We start from the raw sequence: 8219 nt of genomic DNA, 5'->3' as shown, positions 1-8219 counted from the left end.
GTTGCATAGGGTGGTACTATCTCTTTCTCTTACTTAAAAAAGAAATTCCCTATTGAACTGAGACTTTCCATCGAACACAAGGGTGAATCCAATCCTATTAAAAAAAGTTTTGATAAGGCAGCACTGCCCTGTGACCCCTTCCTTTCTTCTTACTGTCCCCAAAATGTTTGACAAAAAGAATCTGAATTTAAACTAGCTCTTATCTTAAGCCTGGCAGATGAAAAGGCACTTTCAGAAGCTAGTTATCACACAGGAGTAGAAACCAGTTCACTTAAGTTTTGGTGAGCCATATAACCACAAAAGACCATCTGCCATCTTCCTGCCGTCCTTTCTGTTCTGCAAGAGCAGAGCACTGCGTACCTCCTAACTTTGGCAAGTCATAATGCTGGGGGCAGGGTTCCCAATGCCACCTTAATTCATTAAAAATCCACATTCCTTCTTTGAAAACCTTCCAGCCTGCGCCCCACATGAGGCAGAGACTCAAGGAAAAATTAAGCTGGAGAGAAGGGTCCTGAATCCCATCCTCAGCAGAGCTGCAGTGAGGATAGGCAGAGTTGAACAGCTCAAGGGTGTTCAAGCTGTTTTCAGCATTTGAAGACATTTAATGGTTTTTTTTTTGGGGGGGGGGAAGTAAAATGCTAGTACGTGGTGTGACTCGTGTGGCTTATGTGCGGTACTGTGACATTTAGGGACAACAGAGCTGAAGAAAAGAAGAATTATATAATAAATTATACATATTTCTGTAGTACTAGAAATCTACAGTAACATAGATTCAAAGAGACACAACATTTATTAACAAATTCAAGCTTTAATAAAAATGTAAGGGCATTTTTTCCACTTTAACTAGAGGAAAAGAAAAAAAAAGACTAGCTCTCTCCTAAACTTCTGTGCCCTCTCACCCCCAACATCTCAATCTCCACTGAGCACACATAGATCATGTCTGCCTCAGAACGTAAATACACAGCAGTGCAACAGAAGAATTAAAATTAACAGATGAGTCAAGGAACAAAACCAGCTAACAAATGTATCTTGTTAGACTGCTGTCAGAGAACAAGATTTTTATCAGAAATGCTGTTTTTCAGAGGACACCAGGATAATTTCCTCCTAATAAATTTCCATCTTATTGAGAGCGGCTAACGTTCTGCCAGTCAGAGGGAATCTCCCAAGGGTATGGCTTACGCAGCTCTCCTACCACTGGATTAGATGTATGCACACGTTTTAAAATACAGTGAGTATATAGTACCTCTAAAAGTGCTTTTGGGCATTTTTAAAAACACACAACAGTGGTAGAAGTTTGCCTCATTTTAAAAAAGATTCGCTACTTTGTTTATTGCAGTCTTTTCCCCTGAATTCAGAGGAAATGAATGTGCATAATTCCACATTCCCTGGAAGGCAAAAGGAGAACATCGGTCTAAATAGTTTGTGGTGTTGTTTTGTAATTTCCATGAATCAAAGCATATTTTTTTACTGCATCACCTATAATTTTTCATAAATCTCTCTCCTTTCCCTTTAAAAATATTTAGAGGAAAAAAAGAACTGTGTGTCATAGGGTATTAGCTGATTAGTTCATTCAAACAGTGCTAATTATAGGTTTAATTGCTTAAATGTGAAAGTCATTTATTTAAATTAGCTGCATCAAACATACAGTATGCTCAAAACCTGAAACATTTTGGTACTGGGAACCAGGGTTATTTTCTGTAAACAGAACATGCAAAATATAAGATGAGAAACAATGTGCCTCTATGTACTGATCGGCAAACTCATTTAAACCCCAAACTCCCTCCTCCCCTGCCTCTGGGGTCGGAGAACAGCCTCATTTGAACAATGACTAATGGAATGCACTGAAATGTGCGGAGGGTTGAAAGGAGAAATACTATTCAAGCCAACAAACTCATTTCATTTGTGATTTAGAGGGGCGCTGCACCTTTCCCCTGAACTCCTCCTGAGAAAGAATGAATAGGCATCTCAAGGTTATGTAAAAATGGTTATTTTGGGTGGAAAACTATACTGGTTTTTAAAATAATAAATGAAGAAATAAATAAAGGTTTGTTATGTCATAAAAATACTGCAGGGAAAAGACGTTTGAACCACGACAAAAAGGTAGTCAGAGCTATAGTGACTGTAGCAATGACAGAAAGAGTATGCTTGTGAATTAAAAAATATGCTGTATTAAATACACGGCGTGAGAACTATGATCAGAGTGCAAGAGATGGGCTCAGCTTTTTAATCTGAAAAAAAAAAGGAAGAAAAAAGAAGACAATTTTAAAGAACAGAAAACATTAGATCATTAACATACTGAAGAATGCCTGGCTGCCAATCCCTCCATCTTCCTGTGTTGACAAAGGAATGCATATATACATATAGATAGACGTTTATTTTTTAAGAAAGAATTTTTTTAAGGAACAAAGAGATTCAGAAGAGCTCGATTCCCCAGACATATTAGTTTTCATGTTCTGTATCTCTGTTCCGTCAGTAATCAAGTTGTATCTGAATGTTATTGCATTTTTCTAAACCTTCAAGTTGATATTAAGCCCCAGTATTCTCAACAACATTATGGAAGTACACACAGCAGCAGCGGCAAAGACTGGTGGATGCAGAAAGCTCCTCTTAATTTAATAAGGGTTTTTAGACTGAACGCTATGCACCATTGACTATGCAGGAAAGCTATTTTTTGCTGCAAAAGTTCCCAGCTCATGAATATCCTTGTACGCTTCTCTGTGCACAGCCTCTCTCCAGGCCCCCTTTGCCTGCTGAGAGGGTCATATGGCCACAGGAGAGCCTGACCCCCTGTTTACATTTCACTGTGCAGATTACACAGTGAAGAATAATACTACAGCTGGTTACTGCTTACAATTATTTAATTTAAAAAAAAAAAAAAAACCAACACTTTAAAAGCTGAATTTATATAAATCTGTCTCTGTGTCTCTTTCTCTTTCTCCACATGGAACTTGCCATTTATTTTTTACTTGTAGATTTGATATACTCATTAATTACAAGCTCAGAGCTTCCTTTTTGGGTGGGGAGAATGGCTGTACTTTTGCTCCATGCAATGCAGAGCCTTAACTTGGAAAGATTAGAAAGTAAAAAATGTTTGGAAAACATTATGGCCATATTTTAGATAAGCAAAGTAAGGCAGGGAGAAGGTACAATCCTGACATCATGCAGCAGTCAGTGACAGAGGAAGCAATATGCTCCCATTCTGGGGGCTGAGCCAACAGTATCATCTCTAATTTTTAGAGACCCCTACTCTCCTGACACACAGTGGTGCCCCCACAGAGAAGCAGGTTTGAGGATGTCTAAGCAAAAATGCAGCTAAACATAATAGCCCAAGCAAAAAAGTGCGAAAAAGATAGTATTGCAAATTTAGAAAGAAAGTGCTGGGTAGATCTTGCTGAGATTAAATCTAAATTGAGTGGATTTCCAATGTGATCAGGGAACGGCATGTTAAGGGAGAGAGTTGGAGACATATCCTCAGGGGATTTATGTGGTTATACCTCCAGATGATCCCACGGCAGTTGGAAAATGAGATACAAAGGGCTCTATTCTGCCCTCATTTACACAGCACTTAACTCTGATTTTCATGCCATTTAAACAAGAATGTCATGTAAAGTGTCTTGATCATTGAAAATGGTGCCAAATACATATTCTCCCCTCAAGATTACTGCATGCAATTCAGATCATGGGGCATTTACATGAGTAGAGCTGGCCTTTAGAAAAGAGGTACAGACATTAAAATAGAGGCTGCAAGGAATCTAATCTGAATTGGCCTATTTCTCAGATATTTAGCCAAAATAACTATGTAAATTACAGTCTCTTTAGCAGTTTTACATTTGTATTTGTCAGAGCAAACTGGTATTTATATACTAGACATACTTCATATAAATGTCCAAGATACAAATACAACGTTCAGAATGCCGTCCTTTAAGACTATAGTCTAATTTGCTAATATATGTAAATCTATAATATTGCCAGTAAGATGCAGTAAGAGGGATGCGTCACATGTTCCATTCATCATATGATATCATGGTAATATGTCTCCTCATTCTTAGGTGGTTTTTTAAAAGCTTAGCATTCCCCAGTTACAGAGGGTTATGTTGCCCTCTGGATAAAAGATGGAGAAATACATGGCAATGCTGACTTTTGAAGGACAACTATTATACAATATAATAAATACATGGTATGTTAGTCCCCACTTAGCTGTGCTGGTACGTGTTATGAACAGGCCTGTTTTACTTTATTCCCATTATTTTAATCCTCAGCCGCTTAAATGAACATGAGGCAGGCAGCTGAAAGGTGTTAGAGTATGTTGTTATACTCATGGTTGCTTTTCAGTCATTGACTTTGGTACCTCCTTATTAAACACCATACTTAATTTAAGGTGTGATACCAGCAGGTATGGTCCTGTTCTGGATAGGGCTGTACTTTAAAGGACCCCAGCAGATTCTGTGAAGGTACATGCTACAGGTATCCTTGAAAATCACAAGCAGCTATGAATGCAAAAGGCAAGATAAGGTCACGAGTCTCTTCTCAATCTTTTTTTGACACTTCCTCGGGCTAGGTCTGTATTGAATTTAGGGTGCTGGGCAGAAGAGCAGTCTAATCCGGCAAGTTCCCTTGTCCAGCTTTATGCATTCACGTTGCTGTCTTTGGATACTGTATACTGACCTAAGGGATGGATATTACTCTGAAGCTCAAACCTTATACCTGAAACTAAGCAGAAGCCCTCATTTATGAAGTATGGATAGGAAGGAAACTGGGTCTCAAGGCTCAGCTTAGAAAATAAGGAGCAGTCCTTAATTAAACAAGAATCTCTTCAACACACATTTTGACACATATCAGTTTATGACTTTTTTTTTTTAAGTACTGTTTGTTGCATATTTGGCCACTTTAGAATCATATTCTGTTTGGGAAATAAACAAAGATAATGCAACAGGAATGTACTCGGGACTATGCGTTACAGCAGCAGTGAAGCATTTTTGTGCCCCTCTGTTTTCAGTCTTTGCAAGTAATGCAGCAAATAGATTGTATGATGCATTATAAATTACATGATACATAATAGTAATCATCATCACTACCCAAAATGATATAGAACATAACAAGAAAATACTAGCAAATATTCAGTGAAAGCCAACTTTGAAATTTTGTGTCAATTTATTCTAGGAGTTAGTCCTAAAACAAAAGAACAGAAAAAATATATTGTAGTCTACCTATAATCAAAACAAACCACAACATTTCTGTTATGTAATGGCTAAAACTGAACAGCCAAATTTTGTCACCAGATTTTGAGCAGTGTGTATACTTAGGAAACTAAAAACATGTTTGAAAAAATTCATGGACAGGTGTAAAAAGGGCAAAATTACTACACTGTCATTTCTCCTCTAGCCTATAGGCTGAACTTTGTGGCAATGTTCAGTGAACACCCTTTTTTCCTAAGAATTCTCCTTGTGCTCTTCTGACTAAAAAAATGCAGATATATGTCACAGTAAAAATAATGCCCACTGAGAAGGGAGAAGGTGTTAGCTTTTCTTCCCCAATCTCAATTAATTTTCAGTTTGGATTTGCTGTGAGTTCTGTGGGAGAGATTAGAGGGATTCCGGCTGTAGCGATTTTCCCTGCAAGGCACCTTTCTGTGTGATATAAAATGACCAAAAGATGGTCTAAATTTGGAGTGAACATATGGTCTTCTTTTCCACATATTGTCTAAGAATTTGTACAAACAAAGGACGTATGTCTCACTTTCTAAAAGCTTTTTATTTTATAGAAATAGAAAAGTTGGTAAAAACCTAGACTAGCAAGGAGTCTGGTACTACTTTCTTAGTCAGTGAGTACTGACTTGATTTTTATATCTCTAAATGTTATTAACTTCACCGACATCAAAGAAGGCTCATACCCTTAACACAATATGAAGAAAAAAGGTATCTGGCTGCACTGGCCTCATGTTTCATTGTACTATCACATCACAAGCTGCTGCACTGATAGAAGAAATCACATATCCTCCACAAAAAAGAGAAGAGAAATGTATATATAACAGTCTTTGAAAGTTCTGTAAATGCACATTAGGCACTGACTGCATTTCACTGGCACAATACACACCGCTCTGACAGCAAAGGCACAAAGTCATGTGTCTTTAGCAAAGACAATAGAGAAGACAGAATTTAAAGTTGCCATTAGGGAGCACAAGTGAATAAGGAGTAGTGTTTCTGATGCGGTCTCCCTTTGAATTTTTAAAGCACAATAACGTAACCAGAGCACCAGCTATTCTCTTCAGCCATATTAAGCACAGGTAGAGTGGTCATTCCTAAAAATATGCCCACGGAATCATTAATAGCTTACTTAGCTCAATTTTTGTCTCAAATATGTGCAAAAGGAAAAAAAAACCCAAACCCTAACTTTAAAATAAACTATTGCCACTTAAAAGAATTGCACCATGATAAGAATGTAACTGGCACAAGAAAAACATAGTTCTGTGCTTCTGTAGTAGCGCTATAGAAGTGTACTTCTGCACCCCGTATAATCCTTTGGGGAGAGAGGAGGACTGGCACAACCCCCTTGTGCTTTCTGCCAGGCAGCCAGGGGCGCTGGGGCTGGGGAGTGGGTTTCAAACAGCCAGCTTCAGACAGGCTATGGCTTCTCCATTTAACTTTTCATCAAACTGCTTGAGACCTAGATATGTACATTTTCCCTCTCAAGTAGGGACACAAATCATGGATGGAAGGATATAATTACTTGCCTTCAAAAATTGCCTGTAATGATAGGGAGGTATTCTGGAAGCGGAGGACAGAAGAGAGAGGACAAGTGGGGGGTTTTGTTGGTTTTTTTCCCCCTGAAATACCTATCACAAATGTGGGACACAAGCCACACATTAATTAGACAAACCTCTAGGTATTATGATTGTCTTGGTTATGTGTATATATACTTAATACAACAGGGACCGTTAGAAGCCATATAGTGAGGTCTCTGTGTTCCTGTAAATACAACTAAAAGCATGATCACAGGGTTATGGCATATATCTCAGGTATTGCGTGTGCATATGTACTACTTCAAAAATACCATGAGTTTTACTGCCAGGTATAATCTTTCACAAACACTGGACAAAACTGTGTATGTAGGTGGTAGCACTTCAGTGGAATTGGCAGATTGCAGCTAATCTAATGGTGTAACATGATATGTGTTTTCCATTTAATGTGTTGTGAGAAATCTAAACACAGTTAAGATTTTTATTTTTATTACTTTCATTTTCCCTTTTTTCTAATCTTCTTTCAGTAGCACAAGCACTGAATGCTGAACAAAACCCGTAATGTGACGTTTAAAATAGTTACCATTTTTCAGGAGTATTTTTAGGAGGTGATAGAGATTGAGAGATTGTTTTCTAAATTAAGAGTTCAAGATTTATGGGCAATTTGAGTGGTACCTGGAAAATCGAAGGAATGGGAAGGAGAGAAAGAAGTAATGGTGTCGTATTCCAAGGCAGAAATAAAAAGCTTTTGTTGTCAAATTCTTATTACCAAGATTTAATACTTTTGCTTATTTATTTGAGCAAATACTTAAATTTGTTCATCTCCATCTTGAAATACAGCTTGAAAAAGCCTGGGTCAGGCTATCCACTTGACCACTAGCCTCTGATGAGGTAGCAACAGAAAAAAATGTCACACCCCTTGAGTACTGCACTCAGATACCTGAAATTCTGCCACTAGCATAGAGTGGCACAGCATACTACCTAAAACACAAGTCTTACTACCTCAAGTATAAAGCTGAAGTAAATATGTGATATCCACATGGTTAGGCTGCTATGAGATCCAAGGTAATATGGACACAAGGTTCAGGCTGCCTGTAACTCAGATCTCCCTGTTCCATCTCCACTGCTCATTCAAATGCAATGGAGTCTGGGCTGGCAGCTGGCTTCAGGGCTAGACCTTCTCCCAAAGGCAACCCAAAGCTGTTGTATTATTCCACACAGGTTCCTATGGCACACTCAGTACTGTCTTGCTATGCATGGAGAAACACCTACAGGTGTACAGGAAGCGCCATCACTAATACTGTGTGTCCTCTCACCCACTCCCCATGGGAAAAGCTTGTGCTTTGCTTGGTAGAATTTCAGAGTTGTGGTTGCTGTTGCTTTTGACATATGTATATTGTTAAATATTTACATTAGAGAGGATGGGGTCAAAGAACAGTGTCTTGCAACTGGAGCAGAAGGCATTGAGGTCTGTGGGGATTTT

Source organism: Pygoscelis adeliae, unplaced genomic scaffold (assembly GCF_000699105.1).
Source record: "Pygoscelis adeliae isolate BGI_AS28 unplaced genomic scaffold, ASM69910v1 Scaffold24, whole genome shotgun sequence".
Classification (NCBI taxonomy): domain Eukaryota; kingdom Metazoa; phylum Chordata; class Aves; order Sphenisciformes; family Spheniscidae; genus Pygoscelis; species Pygoscelis adeliae.
The sequence above is the reverse complement of the archived record's forward strand: the minus strand, read 5'-3'. Positions refer to the sequence as shown.